This window comes from Ranitomeya imitator, chromosome 3 (assembly GCF_032444005.1).
Source record: "Ranitomeya imitator isolate aRanImi1 chromosome 3, aRanImi1.pri, whole genome shotgun sequence".
Taxonomy (NCBI): Eukaryota; Metazoa; Chordata; class Amphibia; order Anura; family Dendrobatidae; genus Ranitomeya; species Ranitomeya imitator.
In genome coordinates this window covers 396197651-396218840 of record NC_091284.1, presented here as the reverse complement: position 1 = coordinate 396218840, position 21190 = coordinate 396197651, and positions in this window count along the sequence as shown.

Below are 21190 nucleotides of genomic sequence, written 5' to 3'. Positions count from 1 at the left end.
CAGCGTGTGCAGGCATCATAACTAAAAGCCAGCTTGTCAGAATGCAGCATTAGTGCTGCACAAGGTGGCTCTTTTAGTTACAGATGCCTGAGGGGGGTGACAGGTTCCCTTTAAGTAAGAAAACATGAAATGACAAAATACAAGACAAACATGGTCATGTGCAGCAAATATTACATGTAAAAACATCGCCCAAGTGCTTAAGTAGTATGACACTGGGAGTAAGGCATAGCGTGTATACTGACTGGCAAGCGCTGTCCCAAAGTTAGACGCATACAGAATAGTAAAAACTCTAAGTAGAGTAGTAGGCATATATGAGAGGCACTTACCAGAAAGCAAAAATCACAGACCCTGCGCCGGATGGCAGGAACCCCAACGCGCGTTTTGCGTTTCCAAATCGCTTTCTCAAGCGGGTGCGGTGGAATTGTGTGGCACGGAGCTTAAAAAGCCATGGTATCGGGTCACATGTCAGATCTCATGGCCGGAATAGACCCATGACAGTGGCGCTAGCGGGGCATGCGCAGTGCGCCTGGCGGGTCCTGGAAACCAGGGCACAGAACATCAAGCATCACTGTGCACGTGCAGGGAGGTGGAGGTCCCTGAGCGTGTGCAGGAGGCATAGAGATGTGCAGCCCATTGCGGGACGCGGCGGGCAACAGTGCACATGCGAAGGGCTCTAAAGGCAATAGATAGGCAGAGAACCACCCTCTAAACAGAACTGAGCAAGAAATATATATAAGCCAGGACATAAATATGGCACCTGCCAATACAAGCAACAGAGAATCAATGTCTTACAGCATGTAAAAAAATCTAAAAATCAGAATTGCGTTTTTTTGGTCATCTTCCTTCCCTAAAGAATTCATAATAAAATCACGATCAAAAATATCAGCTCACCACCAAGAAACAAGTCCTCTCGCAACTCTTTCAGCCAAAAAATAGAAATATTACAAGCCTCAGAAAATGGTGACACAAGCTAAAAAAAAGTTTTTTTTAACAAATTTCTGAATTTACTTTTGGGACTTTAAATGAAAAAAAAAAAATCTATGCAAGTTGAGTATTGCCGTAATCTTACTGACATGGATGAACTTTAGAAAAAGAAAAGTCAAAAGACCATGGAGTGGTGTAATTAAAAACTATACCTCGTCCTGCAAAAAACACAATCCTTCATAAGTCTTTGTGCACGGAAAAGGAAAAAAAGTTAAGATCCTTGGAAGAAGGGGAGGAAAAAACTAAAGTACAAAACAAAAAATCACCCGATCCTTAAGGAGTTAAATAATAAAATACATATAATATATATATATATATATATATATATATATATATACACATACATACAACCCCTGACAAAAATTATGGAATGACCGGCCTTGGAGGATGTTCATACAGTTGTTTAATTTTGTAGAAGAAAAGCGGATTACAGACATGGAACAAAACTAAAGTCATTTCAAATGGCAACTTTCTGGCTTTAAGAAACACTAAAAGAAATCAAGAACAAAAAAACGTGGTAGTCAGTAATGGTTACTTTTTTAACCAAGCATAGGGGAAAAATTATGGAATCACTCAATTCTGAGGAAAAAATTATGGAATCATGAAAAACAAACAAACAAAAAACACTCCAAAACATCACTAGTATTTTGTTGCACCACCTCTGATTTTTGTAACAGCTTGCAGTCTCTGAGATATGGACTTAGTGAGTGTCAAACAGTACTCTTCATCAATCTGGCTCCAACTTTCTCTGATTGTTGTTGCCAGATCAGCTTTGCAGGTTGGAGCCTTGTCATGGACCATTTTCTTCAACTTCCACCACAGATTTTCAATTGGATTGAGATCCGGACTATTTGCAGGCCATGACATTGACCATATGTGTCTATTTTAAAGGAATGTTTGCACAGTTTTTGCTCTATGGCAGGATGCATTATCATCTTGAAAAATGATTTCATCATCCCCAAACATCCTTTCAACTGATGGAATAAGAAAAGTGTCCAAAATATCAACATAAACTTGTGCATTTATTGAAGATGTAATGACAGCCTTCTCCCCAGTGCCTTTACCTGACATGCAGCCCCATATCATCAATGACTGTGGAAATTTGCATGTTCTCTTCAGGCGGTCATCTTTATAAATCTCATTGGAATGGCACCAAACTAAAGTTCCAGCATCATCACCTTGCCCAACGCAGATTCGCGATTCATCACTGAATATGACTTTCATCCAGTCATCCACAGTCCATGATTGTTTTTCCTTAGCCCATTGTAACCTTGTTCTTTTCTGTTTAGATGTTAATGATGGCTTTCGTTTAGCTTTTCTGTATGTAAATCCCATTTCCTTTAGGCAGTTTCTTACAGTTCGGTCACAGACGTTGACTCCAGTGTCCACCCATTCATTCCTCATTTGTTTTGTTGTGCATTTCCTGTTTTGGAGTCATATTGCTTGAAGTTTCTGGTCTTGACGCTTTGATGTCTTCCTTGGTCTACCAATATGTTTGCCTTTAACAACCTTCCCATGTTGTTTGTATTTGGTCCAGATTTTAGACACAGCTGACTGTGAACAACCAACATCTTTTGCAACATTGCGTGATGATTTACCCTCTTTTAAGAGTTTGATAATCCTCTCCTTTGTTTCAATTGACATCTCTCGTGTTGGAGCCATGATTCATGTCAGTCCACTTGGTGCAACAGCTCTCCAAGGTGCGATCACTCCTTTTTAGATGCAGAATAACGAGCAGATCTAATTTGATGCAGGTGTTATTTTTGGGTATGAAAATTTACAGGGTGATTCAATTGTTTTTTCCTCAGAATTGAGTGATTCCATAATTTTTCCCCTATGCTTGGTTAAAAAAAAGTAACCATGACTATTACATTTTTTGTTCTTGATTTCTTTTAGTGTTTCTTAAAACCGGAAAGTTGCCATTTGAAATGACTTTAGTTTTGTGCCATGTCTGTGATCTGCTTTTTTTCTACAAAATTAAACAACTGAATGAACATCCTCCAAGGCCGGCGATTCCATAATTTTTGCCAGGGGTTGTATATACAGTATAACTATTTGAAAAACATTGTAAGAAGTAAATAATGGATTAATAGATTGGGAATGAAATGAAAAACACATTTTCCCTGTTTGACGTTTTATTTTGCATTGTCAGAATGTATGTCAAAGACCTTGGCGCAGCATGGCTGGATGCATAAGGAGGATTTAGCAATAGTCTGTGACATATAAACAACTGGCCACATTATAAACGAAAGCCAGTCATTGAACAGTGTGGGACAAGCACTTAGTTTGAGCTTTCATATTCCGCTTTTAATTTCATCTTGACTAATTTGAGAAGTCTTACTTCATCATACAAGCCTATGATATTAATGTAGATGTCAGAATGATGCTGGTTTGTTGTAGCACCATAAAGAGGAGAAATGGAGGTTACTTTCTCGGAGAGAGGCATGTCACCTTTTTTTTCACTTCATTTTAAAGCCTAAATATATGTCAAGATGATGAGAATTATTGAGGATGAAGTACGAGATGCTTGAAAGAGTTTAGCTTTGCATATGTCAGAATGAAATCACGTTCAAAGCTATAGGAGATTTGCATACACTGCTCTGTAGGATTTACCTTTCAAAGCTCTACTCCCCGGAGATACGAAGAGAGAGGATTGTTCTAATTTCAAAACCTTATCAAGGACAAGGGCATACAATGGGAAACAAGGACACCCCGCTGAATTTCCCTGGCTAATTAATTCCAGCCTTGTTAAATTCCCCTATTATTGGTGTTTAAGCAGATGCTGCTTTAATTGTAAAAATAGATTGGAATTTTATTTTCCAAAGGTTGTTAAAGGTCTGTTACTGTTGTGCTTATAGCATCAAGTTGTTGAGGAAGTGGAAGTATCTGCTAATAGAGAGCAATTTGAATGATTCTACATCTCTTCATGTCTGTTGTCGTTTGCCAACGCCAGAGTACATACAGTACAGTAATGACCGCTGATACGCATTAAAACAGCGGTCGAAATAAGTATTTGATCCCTTGCTGATTTTGTAAGTTTGCCCACTGACAAAGACATGAACAGTCTATAATTTTAAGGTAGGTTAATTTTAACATTGCGAGATAAAATATCAAAAATAAAATCCAGAAAATCACATTGTATAAATTATATAAATGTATTTGCATTTTGTAGTGAGAAATAAGTATTTGATCCCTCTGGCAAACAAGACTTAATACTTGGTGGCAGAACCCTTGTTGGCAAGCACAGCAGTCAGACATTTTTTGTAGTTGATAATGAGGTTTGTGCACAAGTCAGGAGGAATCTTGGTCCACTCCTCTTTGCAGATCATCTCTAAATCATTAAGATTTTGAGACTGTTGCTTGACAACTCGGAGCTTCAACTCCCTCCATAAGTTTTCTATGGGATTAAGGCACAGAAACTGGCTAGGCCACTCCATGACCCTAATGTGCTTCTTTTTGAGCCACTCCTTTGTTGCATTGGATGTTTTGGGTCATGGTCTTGCTGAAAGACCCAGCCACGATCCATTTTTAGTGTCCTGGAGGAAGGAAGGAGGTTGTCACTCGGAATTTTACAGTACATGGCTCCATCCATTCTCCCATTGATGTGGTGAAGCAGTCCTATGCCCTTAGCAGAGAAACACCCCCAAAACATGTTTCCACCTCCATACTTGACAGTGGGGACGGTGTTCTTTGGGTCATAGGCAGCATTTCTCTTCCTCCAAACACTGTTATGATCAGGTGACCTTGGAGCAGCATGAAAACTTTCACTGGAGTAGGTGGTAACTATACTGACCGCAAACCCTGATCTTAACACCGCAACTAGAAGTAGCCGTGGGGTGTGCCTAACAAATCCTAGTGGAGCGCCCCCAGACACAGGGCCACGTGTTTCGGTACCGGGCCGCTCTGATTCGGTTCTGAGGCTGTCACGGTGGCTAGACCCGGTCCGCGACCCTGCTAAGGGGCATCCAATGAAAATAGTAAAGCAGTCTGTCAGTGGTTCGTGACGCCACCTGTGGTGTTCGGTCAAAGTGACCGACGCTGCTTGGGGTCCGCTGGGGTGATGGAATGGCAGCTGGATGGTATACCTTCCCACAGGTAAAGTATGTCCCCAGGGCTTCCCAGTAAGGTGGATGGTGATGGTGTGAGGTACAGTCAATAATGAGGACACAAGGTTGCAGTCTCTTTACTGTTGTGAATTCTGTGGCCAAGCTCCCTCCTGTGGTCGTGAGTGGTACTTCGGCTGGTTCTGTCTATGAGCTTCCTTTGGTGGATGAGAGTGGTACTGCGGCTTCTGAGTTTCCTTCCTCAGGTGATGAGGTTAAGTCGTTAGGTGCTGCTCTATTTAACTCCACCTAGTGCTTTGATCCTGGCCTCCAGTCAATGTTCTAGTATTGGTCTTGCTTTCTCCTGGATCGTTCCTGTGGCCTGTCTATCCTGCATAAGCTAAGTTTTGCTTGTGTTATTTTTTGTTTGCTATTTTTTCTGTCCAGCTTGCTATATTGGTTTTTCTTGCTTGCTGGAAGCTCTGGGACGCAGAGGGAGCACCTCCATACCGTTAGTCAGTGCGGAGGGTCTTTTTGCCCCTCTGCGTGGTTGTTTGTAGGGTTTTGTGTTGACCGCAAAGCAATCTTTCCTATCTTCGGTCTGTTCAGTAAGTTGGGCCTCACTTTGCTAAATCTATTTCATCTCTGCGTTTGTATTTTCATCTCAACTCACAGTCATTATATGTGGGGGGCTGCCTTTTCCTTTGGGGTATTTCTCTGAGGCAAGCTAGGCTTATTTTTCTTTCTTAGGGCTAGCTAGTTTCTCAGGCTGTGCTCGAGGCGCATAGGTCTGGTCAGGAGCGCTCCACGGCTACCTCTAGTGTGGTTGGATAGGATTAGGGATTGCGGTCAGCAGAGTTCCCATGTCTCAGAGCTCGTCCTATGTTTTGGGGTAATTGTCAGGTCACTTTGTGTGCTCTGAACTTCAAGGTCCATTGTGGTTCTGAATTACCTGTTCATAACACTTTACCTCTTTATTGAAGGCTTCAGGATCCTCAATCCAGAGTACGTTTAACAGGGCTCTCAGAGACCGGCCGGTCCGATGGGCACATCCAGAGTTTCCTTCGCAGATGGAAATCGTTGCCTACCAATAGCGCCTGTGTGTTGTAGTCCTATCCTGCTGAGCATTTGGAATAGTCCTCACAACTGCTATTCTCGTTCGTTCGTTCTCTACAGCTCTCTCTCTCGTTCTTTGGTTCCAGATGTTACTACTTTCTAACGTCCCCCAGGTATGTTATGGCTAGGACGCCACCCGTATGACGGGAAGGCTTGGAGGTCTTCCGGGACCCTAGAGACACCCCTCTCCCAATGTTGCCCCCTATGTCTTCGTAGTTGTAGTAAGGTAGACAGCCAACATATAATTAACTGTCCAGCGGAGTTTGAAGTAAGGCCTGAAGTCAGTTACTCTTACGGTGTTCCGGCCACCGACTACGCGCCTCAGTAAGATGTTGCCTCTCTCTCTCTCTCTCGGCACGTCTCTTAATGGCTCTCCTTTGTGCTTGATCTCGTTTACATGGTTCCACAATGTCCTTCCCTTCGTGTCTCTTTCTTAGGATACCACCGCAGGGTGTGCAGGCACGGTTCCGTTACGTTCTGTTCGCTAGGCACCTGCCAGGTTCCCACGCCTGACAGGGGCCCCCCTGTGCCTTCTCCCTGCAACACCCCCTGCCACGGGATGTTGCCTGAATCCAACCCAGTCAGCTTCTGACTAACTTCCTCCCCAGCCCCTAGTTTTACCAGTGTGAGGAGTGGCCCAATAAATAAAGCCTTTTTCTCCCCCTAGTGGCCGGAGTGTGAAGTGTAATGTGTTCTGGTGATACCTGGTTAGGAGAACTCCTTAGTGCCATCAGACGTACCGCTACTCCCCTTAGCGGCAGAGTGCCATACTGCAACGACCAGGTCTCTGGGGCGCTGCACTAGACACCTCGACACAGCCGGAGGACTAAATACCCCTAGAGATGGAAATAGGAATACTATCTTGCCTCAGAGCAGAACCCCAAAGGATAGGCAGCCCCCCACAAATATTGACTGTGAGTAGTAGAGGAAAAGACACACGCAGGCAGGAAACAAGATTTAGCAAATGAGGCCACACTAGCTAAATAGGAAAGGATAGGACAGGATACTAAGCGGTCAGTATTAAAAATCCTTCCAAAAATATCCACAGCAGAAAATACAAAAGCTCCACCATCTAACTAAAGATGTGGAGCGTATATCTGCAACTCCAGAGAATCCAACAAGACTGAGAAAACACTGACACAGTCTAAGCTGGACAAGAGAAAAACAAATGAATAGCACAGAATATAAGCACACTGCATGTGTGCCACAGAAAAAGAAACAGACACTTATCTTTGCTGAATTGGCAGCTAAGCAGGAGAAGCCAGAAAGTGATCCAACACTTCACAAGAAACATTGACAACTGGAAAGGACTAATGAATCCTGCACACCTAAATATCCCAGTCAGAACTGCAATCAGCAGATACACCTGGCCAGGACTGTGACTCAGAGACAACTGCATTCCCACCTACAACCACTGGAGGGAACCCAAAAGCAGAATTCACAACAGTACCACCCCCTTGAGGAGGGGTCACCGAACCCTCACCAGGGCCCCCAGGACGATCAGGATGAGCCAGATGAAAGGCACGGACCAAATCAGCAGCATGGACATCAGAGGCAAAACCCCAAGAATTATCCTCCTGGCCATAACCCTTCCATTTGACAAGGTACTGAAGCCTACGCCTCGAAAAACGAGAATCCAAAATCTTCTCAACCACATACTCCAACTCTCCATCAACCAACACAGGGGCCGGAGGATCAACAGAGGGAACAACGGGCACCACATATTTCCGCAACAAAGATCTATGGAAGACATTATGGATAGCAAAAGAGGCCGGAAGCGCCAAACGAAAAGACACCGGATTAATAATCTCAGAGATCTTATAAGGACCAATAAACCGAGGCTTAAACTTAGGGGAAGAAACCTTCATAGGAACATGACGGGAAGACAACCAGACCAGATCCCCAACCCGAAGCCGGGAACCAACACACCGACGACGGTTAGCAAAACGTTGAGCCTCCTCCTGAGACAACACCAAATTGTCCACCACATGAGCCCAAATCTGCTGCAACCTGTCAACCACAGAATCCACACCAGGACAGTCAGAAGGCTCAACCTGCCCAGAAGAAAAACGAGGATGAAAACCAAAATTACAAAAAAAAGGCGAAACCAAAGTAGCCAAACTAGCCCGATTATTAAGGGCAAACTCGGCCAATGGCAAGAAGGCCACCCAATCATCCTGATCAGCAAACACAAAGCATCTCAAATAAGTCTCCAAAGTCTGATTAGTTCGCTCGGTCTGGCCATTTGTCTGAGGATGAAATGCAGAAGAAAAAGACAAATCAATGCCCAGCCTAGCACAAAAGGCCCGCCAAAACCTAGAAACAAACTGGGAACCTCTGTTGGACACAATATTCTCCGGAATACCATGCAAATGAACCACATGCTGAAAAAAGAACGGAACCAAATCTGAAGTGGAAGGCAATTTAGGCAAAGGCACCAAATGAACCATCTTAGAGAACCGGTCACAAACAACCCAGATAACAGACATCTTCTGGGAGACCGGAAGATCAGAAATAAAATCCATCGAAATATGCGTCCAGGGCCTCTCAGGTACTGGCAATGGCAAAAGCAACCCACTAGCACGGGAACAACAAGGCTTGGCCCGCGCACAAGTCCCACAGGACTGCACAAAAAACGCACATCACGCGACAAAGAAGGCCACCAAAAGGACCTACCAACCAAGTCTCTCGTACCAAAAATGCCAGGATGACCAGCCAACACGAAACAGTGAACCTCAGAAATCACTCTACTAGTCCATCTGTCAGGAACAAACAGTTTCCCCACAGGACAGCGGTCAGGTTTGTCAGCCTGAAATTCCTGAAGAACCCGTCGTAAATCAGGGGAAATGGCAGAAAGGACCACCCCTTCTTTCAGAATACCGACCGGTTCTAAGACCTCAGGAGAATCAGGCAAAAAACTGCTAGAGAGGGCATCAGCCTTAATATTCTTAGAACCCGGAAGGTACGAGACCACGAAATCAAAACGAGAAAAAAAAACAAGGACCATCGAGCCTGTCTAGGATTCAGCCGTTTGGCAGACTCGAGGTAAATCAGATTCTTATGATCGGTCAAGACCACAATACGGTGCTTAGCTCCCTCAAGCCAATGTCGCCACTCCTCAAACGCCCACTTCATATCCAACAACTCCCGATTGCCGACAGCATAATTGCATTCAGCAGGCGAAAACTTACGGGAAAAGAAGGCACATGGTTTCATTAAGGAACCAACAGGATCCCTCTGAGACAGAACGGCCCCTGCCCCAATCTCAGAAGCGTCAACCTCAACCTGAAACGGAAGAGAAACATCCGGTTGGCGCAACACCGGAGCAGAAGTAAATCGACGTTTAAGCTCCTGAAAGGCAGAGACAGCCGCAGAGGACCAATTCGCCACATCAGCGCCTTTCTTCATCAAATCGGTCAAGGGTTTAACGACGCTGGAAAAATTAGCAATGAAACGGCGATAAAAATTAGCAAAACCCCAAAATTTCTGAAGGCTCTTCACGGATGTGGGCTGAAAACAATCATGAATGGCCTGAACCTTAACCGGATCTGTTATGTTTGCTAATGACAGGTGTTATGAAGGCAATCCAGAAACACAGTGTGCTTAGCGATCAGAGCGCACACAGTGATCTGACAAATACCCAAAAATACAAGAACGAGCTCTGAGACGTGGAAACTCTGTAGACTGCACACCTGATCCTATCCTAAACACAACTAAAAGCGGCTGTGGATTGCGCCTAACAACTACCTAGGCAACTCGGCACAGCCTAAGAAACTAGCTAGCCTGAAGATAGAAAAATAGGCCTGACTTGCCCCAGAGAAATTCCCCAAAGGAAAAGGCAGCCCCCCACATATAATGACTGTGAGTAAGATGAAAAGACAAAACGTAGGGATGAAATAGATTCAGCAAAGTGGGGCCCGATATTCTAGGACAGAGCGAGGACAGTAAAGCGAACTTTGCAGTCTACAAAAAACCCTAAAGCAAAACCACGCAAAGGGGGCAAAAAACCCCCACCGTGCCGAACTAACGGCACGGCGGTACACCCTTTGCGTCTCAGAGCTTCCAGCAAAACAAAAGACAAGCTGGACAGAAAAAAAGCAACAAAAAAGCAAAAAGCACTTAGATATACAGAGCAGCAGGTCACAGGAACAATCAGGAGAAGCTCAGATCCAACACTGAAACATTGACAAGGAGCAAGGATAGCAGCATCAGGCGGAGTTAAGTAATGAAGCAGTTAACGAGCTCACCAGAACACCTGAGGGAGGAAGCTCAGAAGCTGCAGTACCACTTGTGACCACAGGAGTGAATTCAGCCACAGAATTCACAACAGTACCCCCCCCCTTGAGGAGGGGTCACCGAACCCTCACCAGAGCCCCCAGGCCGACCAGGATGAGCCGCATGAAAGGCACGAACAAGATCGGAAGCATGAACATCAGAGGCAAAAACCCAGGAATTATCTTCCTGAGCATAACCCTTCCATTTAACCAGATACTGGAGTTTCCGTCTAGAAACACGAGAATCCAAAATCTTCTCCACAATATACTCCAATTCCCCCTCCACCAAAACCGGGGCAGGAGGCTCAACAGATGGAACCATAGGTGCCACGTATCTCCGCAACAACGACCTATGGAATACATTATGTATGGAAAAGGAGTCTGGGAGGGTCAAACGAAAAGACACAGGATTGAGAACCTCAGAAATCCTATACGGACCAATAAAACGAGGTTTAAATTTAGGAGAGGAAACCTTCATAGGAATATGACGAGAAGATAACCAAACCAGATCCCCAACACGAAGTCGGGGACCCACACGGCGTCTGCGATTAGCGAAAAGTTGAGCTTTCTCCTGGGACAAGATCAAATTGTCCACTACCTGAGTCCAGATCTGCTGCAACCTATCCACCACAGAATCCACACCAGGACAGTCCGAAGACTCAACCTGTCCTGAAGAGAAACGAGGATGGAACCCAGAATTGCAAAAAAATGGAGAAACCAAGGTAGCCGAGCTGGCCCGATTATTAAGGGCGAACTCAGCCAACGGCAAAAAGGACACCCAATCATCCTGGTCTGCAGAAACAAAACATCTCAGATATGTTTCCAAGGTCTGATTGGTTCGTTCGGTCTGGCCATTAGTCTGAGGATGGAAAGCCGAGGAAAAGGATAGGTCAATGCCCATCCTACCACAAAAGGCTCGCCAAAACCTTGAAACAAACTGGGAACCTCTGTCAGAAACAATATTCTCAGGAATGCCATGCAACCAAACCACATGCTGAAAGAACAAAGGTACCAAATCAGAGGAGGAAGGCAATTTAGCCAAGGGCACCAGATGGACCATTTTAGAAAAGCGATCACAGACCACCCAAATGACTGACATCTTTTGAGAAACGGGAAGGTCAGAAATGAAATCCATCGAAATATGTGTCCAAGGCCTCTTTGGGACCGGCAAGGGCAAAAGCAACCCACTGGCACGAGAACAGCAGGGCTTAGCCCTAGCACAAATCCCACAGGACTGCACAAAAGTACGTACATCCCGTGACAGAGATGGCCACCAGAAGGATCTAGCCACTAACTCTCTGGTACCAAAGATTCCAGGATGACCAGCCAACACCGAACAATGAAGTTCAGAGATAAGTTTATTAGTCCACCTATCAGGGACGAACAGTTTCTCTGCTGGACAACGATCAGGTTTATTCGCCTGAAATTTTTGCAGCACCCGCCGCAAATCAGGGGAGATGGCAGACACAATGACTCCTTCCTTGAGGATACCCGCTGGCTCAGATAAACCCGGAGAGTCGGGCACAAAACTCCTAGACAGAGCATCCGCCTTCACATTTTTAGAGCCCGGAAGGTACGAAATCACAAAGTCGAAGCGGGCAAAAAATAACGACCAACGGGCCTGTCTAGGATTCAAGCGCTTGGCAGACTCGAGATAAGTCAAGTTCTTATGATCAGTCAATACCACCACGCGATGCTTAGCTCCTTCAAGCCAATGACGCCACTCCTCGAATGCCCACTTCATGGCCAGCAACTCTCGATTGCCCACATCATAATTACGCTCAGCTGGCGAAAACTTCCTGGAAAAGAAAGCACATGGTTTCATCACTGAGCAATCAGAACCTCTCTGTGACAAAACCGCCCCTGCTCCAATCTCAGAAGCATCAACCTCGACCTGGAACGGAAGAGAAACATCTGGCTGACACAACACAGGGGCAGAACAAAAACGATGCTTCAACTCCTGAAAAGCTTCCACAGCAGCAGAAGACCAATTAACCAAATCAGCACCCTTCTTGGTCAAATCGGTCAATGGTTTGGCAATGCTAGAAAAATTACAGATGAAGCGACGATAAAAATTAGCAAAGCCCAGGAACTTTTGCAGACTTTTCAGAGATGTCGGCTGAATCCAATCCTGGATGGCTTGGACCTTAACTGGATCCATCTCGATAGTAGAAGGGGTAAAGATGAACCCCAAAAATGAAACTTTCTGCACACCGAAGAGACACTTTGATCCCTTCACAAACAAAGAGTTAGCACGCAGGACCTGAAAAACCATTCTGACCTGCTTCACATGAGACTCCCAATCATCTGAGAAGATCAAAATGTCATCCAAGTAAACAATCAGGAATTTATCCAGATACTCACGGAAGATGTCATGCATAAAAGACTGAAACACAGATGGAGCATTGGCAAGTCCGAACGGCATCACTAGATACTCAAAATGACCCTCGGGCGTATTGAATGCAGTTTTCCATTCATCTCCTTGCCTGATTCTCACCAGATTATACGCACCACGAAGATCTATCTTAGTGAACCAACTAGCCCCCTTAATCCGAGCAAACAAGTCAGATAACAATGGCAAGGGATACTGAAATTTAACAGTGATCTTATTAAGAAGGCGGTAATCAATACACGGTCTCAGCGAACCATCCTTCTTGGCTACAAAGAAGAACCCTGCTCCCAGTGGTGATGACGATGGGCGAATATGTCCCTTCTCCAGGGATTCCTTCACATAACTGCGCATAGCGGCGTGTTCGGGCACGGATAAATTAAATAATCGACCTTTAGGGAATTTACTACCAGGAATCAAATTGATAGCACAATCACAATCCCTATGCGGAGGTAGAGCATCGGACTTGGGCTCTTCAAATACATCCTGATAATCAGACAAGAACTCTGGGACCTCAGAAGGGGTGGATGACGAAATCGACAAAAATGGAACATCACCATGTACCCCCTGACAACCCCAGCTGGATACCGACATGGAATTCCAATCCAATACTGGATTATGGGTTTGTAGCCATGGCAACCCCAACACGACCACATCATGCAGATTATGCAACACCAGAAAGCGAATAACTTCCTGATGTGCAGGAGCCATGCACATGGTCAGCTGGGCCCAGTATTGAGGTTTATTCTTGGCCAAAGGTGTAGCATCAATTCCTCTCAATGGAATAGGACACCGCAAAGGCTCCAAGAAAAACCCACAACGTTTAGCATAATCCAAATCCATCAGATTCAGGGCAGCGCCCGAATCCACAAACGCCATGACAGAAAACGACGACAAAGAGCATATCAAGGTAATGGACAGAAGGAATTTGGACTGTACAGTACCAATGACGGCAGACCTAGTGGACCGCTTAGTGCGCTTAGGACAATCAGAAATAGCATGAGTGGAATCACCACAGTAGAAACACAGACCATTCAGACGTCTGTATTCCTGCCGTTCAACTCTAGTCATAGTCCTATCGCACTGCATAGGCTCAGGTTTAACCTCAGGCAGTACCGCCAAATGGTGCACAGATTTACGCTCGCGCAAGCGTCGACCGATCTGAATGGCCAAAGACAAAGACTCATTCAAACCAGCAGGCATAGGAAATCCCACCATGACATCCTTAAGAGCCTCAGAGAGACCCTTTCTGAACAAAGCTGCCAGCGCAGATTCATTCCACTGAGTGAGTACTGACCATTTCCTAAATTTCTGACAATATACTTCTATATCATCCTGACCCTGGCACAAAGCCAGCAAATTTTTCTCAGCCTGATCCACTGAATTAGGCTCATCGTACAGCAATCCGAGCGCCAGGAAAAACGCATCGACACTACTCAATGCAGGGTCTCCTGGCGCAAGAGAAAATGCCCAGTCTTGAGGGTCGCCGCGCAAAAAAGAAATAATAATCAAAACCTGTTGAATAGGATTACCAGAAGAATGAGGTTTCAAGGCCAGAAATAGCTTACAATTATTTTTGAAACTTAGTTCTAGCTCCAAAAAACAAATCAGGAATAGGAATTCTTGGTTCTAACATAGATTTCTGATCAATAGTATCTTGAATTTTTTGTACATTTATAACGAGATTATCCATTGAAGAGCACAGACCCTGAATATCCATGTCCACACCTGTGTCCAGAATCACCCAAATGTCTAGGGGGAAAAAAAAAAATGAACACAGAGCAGAAAAAAAAAAAAAAAAAAAATGATGTCAGAACTTTTTCTTTCCCTCTATTGAGAATCATTAGTTGGCTCCTTGTACTGTTATGTTTGCTAATGACAGGTGTTATGAAGGCAATCCAGAAACACAGTGTGCTTAGCGGATGTGGGCTGAAAACAATCATGAATGGCCTGAACCTTAACCGGATCTGTTATGTTTGCTAATGACAGTTGTTATGAAGGCAATCCAGAAACACAGTGTGCTTAGCGATCAGAGCGCACACAGTGATCTGACAAATACCCAAAAATACAAGAACGAGCTCTGAGACGTGGAAACTCTGTAGACTGCACACCTGATCCTATCCTAAACACAACTAAAAGCGGCTGTGGATTGCGCCTAACAACTACCTAGGCAACTCGGCACAGCCTAAGAAACTAGCTAGCCTGAAGATAGAAAAATAGGCCTGACTTGCCCCAGAGAAATTCCCCAAAGGAAAAGGCAGCCCCCCACATATAATGACTGTGAGTAAGATGAAAAGACAAAACGTAGGGATGAAATAGATTCAGCAAAGTGGGGCCCGATATTCTAGGACAGAGCGAGGACAGTAAAGCGAACTTTGCAGTCTACAAAAAACCCTAAAGCAAAACCACGCAAAGGGGGCAAAAAAACCCCACCGTGCCGAACTAACGGCACGGCGGTACACCCTTTGCGTCTCAGAGCTTCCAGCAAAACAAAAGACAAGCTGGACAGAAAAAAAGCAACAAAAAAGCAAAAAGCACTTAGCTATACAGAGCAGCAGGTCACAGGAACAATCAGGAGAAGCTCAGATCCAACACTGAAACATTGACAAGGAGCAAGGATAGCAGCATCAGGCGGAGTTAAGTAATGAAGCAGTTAACGAGCTCACCAGAACACCTGAGGGAGGAAGCTCAGAAGCTGCAGTACCACTTGTGACCACAGGAGTGAATTCAGCCACAGAATTCACAACACGGATCCATCTCTATAGACGAGGGAGAAAAAATATAGCCCAAAAAAGAAACCTTCTGCACCCCAAAGAGACTCTTAGACCCTTTCACAAACAAAGCATTGTCACGAAGGATCTGAAATACCATCCTGACCTGTTGCACATGAAACTCCCAATCATCGGAAAAAATCAAAATATCGTCCAAATATACAATCAAGAATTTATCAAGATAAGTTCGGAAGATATCATGCATGAAGGACTGAAAAACAGATGGAGCATTAGAGAGTCCGAATGGCCTCACAAGGTATTGAAAATGGCCTTCGGGCGTGTTAAACGCAGTATTCCATTCATCACCCTGCTTAATATGAACAAGATTATATGCCCTCCGAAGGTCAATCTTCGTAAACCAACTAGCTCCCTTAATCCTAGCAAACAAATCGGAAAGCAAAGGTAAAGGATATTGAAACTTGACCGTGATCTTATTCAAGAGGCGATAATCAATACAGGGTCTCAAGGAACCATCTTTTTTAGCAACAAAAAAGAACCCCGCTCCCAACGGTGAAGAAGATGGTCGAATATGCCCTTTCTCCAAAGACTCCTTAATATAGCTCCGCATGGCGGTATGTTCAGGCACAGACAGGTTGAAAAGTCGCAAACAGGAAAAGAGAAAATCCAGCTTCCAAAAATATCCAAATTTTATTGAGAATAAAATCCAAAGTCCAATGACATGGTTCACAGGAGAATGAGTAGCAGCAGGCTACGCGTTTCGAACAGTGTGTTCTTTTTTAAAGAAAAGTCGACCCTTAGGAAACTTACAGCCTGGAATTAAGTCAATAGCACAATCGCAGTCCCTGTGCGGTGGAAGGAAACTGGACTTGGGCTCATCGAATACATCCTGAAAATCAGACAAAAACTCTGGAATTTCAGAAGAGGAAGAAGAGGAGATTGACATCAAAGGAACATCATTATGAACCCCCTGACAACCCCAACTAGTCACAGACATGGACTTCCAATCCAACACAGGATTATGTACCTGCAACCAAGGAAAACCCAGCACGATAGCATCATGCAAATTATGAAATCACCAGAAATCGACAATCTTCCTGATGGGCTGGCGCCATGTGCATGGTCACCTGGGTCCAAAACTGGGGCTTATTTTTAGCCAAGGGTGTAGCGTCAATGCCCTTTAAAGGAATAGGGTTCTGCAAAGGCTGCAAGGGAAAACCACAACGCTTGGCAAACTCAAAGTCCATTAAGTTCAAAGGCGGCACCTGAATCCACAAACGCCATGACAGAAAATGATGACAATGAGCAGATCAAGGACACAGATAACAGAAATTTAGGTTGTACAGTACTGATGGTAATTGAACTGGGACAGAAATGACATGAGAAGCGTCGCCACAATAGTAACACAACCTATTCTGACGTCTGAAACCTTGTCGTTCCGTTCTAGACAGAATCCTATCACACTGCATTGGCTCAGGAATTTGCTCTGAGGATAACGCCACAGCGCGCACAGTTCTGCTCTCCCGCAAGCGCCGGTCAATCTGAATGGCCAGAGACATAGAATCACTCAGACCGGAAGGCGTGGGAAACCCCACCATAACATCTTTAACGGATTCAGAAAGACCCTTTCTGAAAATTGCCACCAAAGCATCATTATTCCATTTAGTCAACACCGACCATTTTCTGAATTTCTGACAATACAATTCTGCCGCCTCTTGACCCTGAGACAGGGCCAACAAGGTCTTCTCAGCTTGATCCACAGAATTAGGTTCATCATATAACAATCCCAAAGCCTGAAAAAAGGAGTCTACATCAAGCAAAGCCGGATTCAAAGATTCCAGGGAAAATGCCCAATCCTGCGGGTCGCCACGCAGCAGGGAGATGACAATTTTAACCTGCTGAATGGAATCACCGGAGGATCGAAGTCTCAAAGCAAAAAACAATTTACAGTTGTTTTTAAAACTCAAAAATTTGGACCTGTCACCAAAAAAACAAATCAGGAGTAGGAATCTTCGGTTCTAAAACAGGAGTCTGAACAATATAATCAGAAATACCCTGTACCCTAGCAGCAAGCTGGTCTACACGAGAAGCTAATTCCTGAACATTCATGCTAGCACAAGGCTCTTCAGCCACACAGAGATAAAGAGGGAGGAGAAGACAAAGTAGACTGAAGAATAAAAAATGGCTCAACACCTTTCTTCCCTTCTTCTGAGGTGCATTTAACTCATTATGGGCCAGTTGTACTGTTATGATCAGGTGACTTTGGAGCAGCATGAAAACTTTCACTGGAGTAGGTGGTAACTATACTGACCGCAAACCCTGATCTTAACACCGCAACTAGAAGTAGCCGTGGGGTGTGCCTAACAAATCCTAGACACCTCGACACAGCCGGAGGACTAAATACCCCTATAGATGGAAATAGGAATATGTTATGGACCTGGTGGTTAGGAGCACCCGGCATGACCTGATAGTTAAACTCACACAAGACAAGCTCTGGGATGTGGGAGCTCTGCTGACTGCAACCCCTAATCCTATCACAACAACTAGAAATAGCCGTGGAGCGTTCCTGACACTCCCTAGATGCCTCTTCACAGCCTAAGAGCTAGCTAGCCCTAGAGATAGAAAATAAAGCCTACCTTGCCTCAGAGAAATTCCCCAAAGGAAAAGGCAGCCCCCCACATATATTGACTGTGAGTAAAGATGAAAGTCACAAACGCAGAAATGAAACAGGTTTCAGCAAAGGGAGGCCAGACTTACTAAACAGACAGAGGATAGGAAAGGTAACTTTGCGGTCAGCACAAAAAACTACAAAAGACCACGCAGAGTGTGCAAAAAGACCTCTGCACCGACTAACGGTGTGGAGATGCCACTCTGCATCCCAGAGCTTCCAGCTAGCAAGGCAAAATCATGATATCCAGCTGGACAAGGAAACAATGAACAAATAATAACTAGCAGGAACTTAGCTTCTGCTGGAGTAGACAGGTCACCAGAAAGATCCAAGAGCGAACTGAACCAATGCAGGAACATTGACAGCTGGCATGGAGTAACGATCTGAGTGGAGTTAAATAAAGCAGCCAACCAAAGGATAAACCACGTCACCTGTGTAAGGAACCTCAGAAGCAGCAGCTCCACTCACAGCCACCAGAGGGAGTCCATGGACAGAATTCGCCGAAGTACCCTTCACGACCACAGGAGGGAGTTCGACAACAGAATTCACAACAGGAATACTATCTCGCCTTAGAGCAGAACCCCAAAGGATAGGCAGCCCCCCACAAATAATGACTGTGAGTAGTAGAGGAAAAGACACACGCAGGCAGGAAACAGGATTTAGCAAATGAGGCCACACTAGCTAAATAGGAAAAGATAGGACAGGATACTAAGCGGTCAGTATTAAAAATCCTTCCAAAAATATCCACAGCAGAAAATACAAAAACTCCACCATCTAACTAAAGATGTGGAGCGTATATCTGCAACTCCAGAGAATCCAACAAGACTGAGAAAACACTGACACAGTCTAAGCTGGGCAAGAGAAAAACAAATGAATAGCACAGAATATAAGCACACTGCATGTGTGCCACAGAAAAAGAAACAGACACTTATCTTTGCTGAATTGGCAGCTAAGCAGGAGAAGCCAGAAAGTGATCCAACACTTCACAAGAAACATTGACAACTGGCAAGGACTAATGAATCCTGCACACCTAAATATCCCAGTCAGAACTGCAATCAGCAGATACACCTGGCTAGGACTGTGACTCAGAGACAACTGCATTCCCACCTACAACCACTGGAGGGAACCCAAAAGCAGAATTCACAACAAAACACGGCGAGTTGAGTTAATGCCAAAGACCTCAATTTTTGTCTCATCTGACCACAGCACCTTCTCACAATCACTCACAGAATCATCCAGGTGTTCATTGGCAAACTTCAGACGGGCCTGCACAAAACTATAGACTGTTCATGTCTTTGACAGTGGGCAAACTTACAAAATCAGCACGGGATCAAATACTTATTTCCCCCACTGTAACAGCTGACACCCTTCAGTATTGGCCTCGACTGGTTTTGCAACGGGTCGTTGCCGATTAACCGCTTAAATACAGCAGTCAATCTCGACAGCGGTATTTAAGTGGTTGCAAGGGGGTCACAAGACCCCTTTATTAACCATCGGACCCCTGCAATGAGAATCGGGGGTCCTGATGGCTACTATAGTACCTTGAGGTCATGTGATGAAGCTGGGTCTCACAGGCACAGTCAGTGAGACACTGACAGTCTCATGCACTGCAGTAAATAAAAAATTATGCAGGTCCCACAGCGAAAAATAATAAAATATGTAAAAAAGTAAGAATACAAGTGCTTCTCAATAAATTAGAATATTATCAAAAAGTTAATTTATTTCAGTTCTTCAATGCACAAAGTGAAACTCATATATTATATAGAGTCACTACAAACAGTGATCTATTTCAAGTGTTTATTTCTATTAATGTTGATGATTATAGCTTACAGCCAATGAAAACGTAAAAGTAATTATCTCAGTAAATTAGAATACTTTATAACACCAGCTTGAAAAATGATTTTAACCTTTTTCTGACACTAGACATACTATCCCGTCGAGGTGGGGTGGGCCCGTATGCCCACCGACGGGATAGTACATCATAGCGATCGGCCGCACTCACGGGGGGAGCGCGGCCGATCGCGGCTGGGTGTCAGCTAGCTATCGCAGCTGACATCCGGCACTATGTGCCAGGAGCGTTCTCGGACCACCCCCGGCACATTAACCCCGGCACACTGCGATCAAACATGATCACAGTGTTCCGGCGGTATAGGGAAGTATCGCCCTGCGGGCTTCCCTGCGACCCTCGGAGTAACGCGATGTGATCGCGTTGCTCCGAGGGTCTCCTACCATCTTCTCCCTGCAGGGCCTGGATTGAAAATGGCCGCAGGGCTGCATCCGGGTCCAGCAGGTAGGTGGCTTACCAGCGCCTGCTCAGAGCAGGCACCGGGAAGCCTCCAGGAGTGCACGTTAGATAGCTGATCTGACACAGTGCACAGCAAAGTGTCAGATGAGAGATCTTACACTATAACATGATGCCCCCCTCCCCGGGCAATGTTATAGTGTAAAAAAAAAATATTTACATGTGTAAATAAAATAAAAAAATAAAATCCTGAAAAAAAAAAAAAAAAATACGGTTCCCATAAATACATTTCTTTATCTAAATAAAAAAAAAACAATAAAAGTACACATATTTATTATCGCCGCGTCTATAACGACCCAACCTATAAAACTGTCCCACTAGTTAACCCCTTCAGTGAACACCGTAAAAAAAAAAACGAGGCAAAAAACGCTTTATTATCGTACCGCCAAGTAAAAAGTGGAATAACACGCGATCAAAAACACGGATATAAATAACGCCACACGACACACGCCCACAGAAGCAGGAAGACCTGACACCACAACAATAGGAGCCCTTAAAGGAACCACACTTCTTATTTTTCACACTATCTAGAAAACGCAGTTTGAAAAAGACCCGAGGCAGGGTCGAAACGTTACTACTTCGTTTATACTCCCTGCTGTGTGTGTGTGTATATATATGAAAATTTTGTCTCAACACATGTGAATAAATACATCACATTTTTGCAAAGATATACCATAAGAGTGCG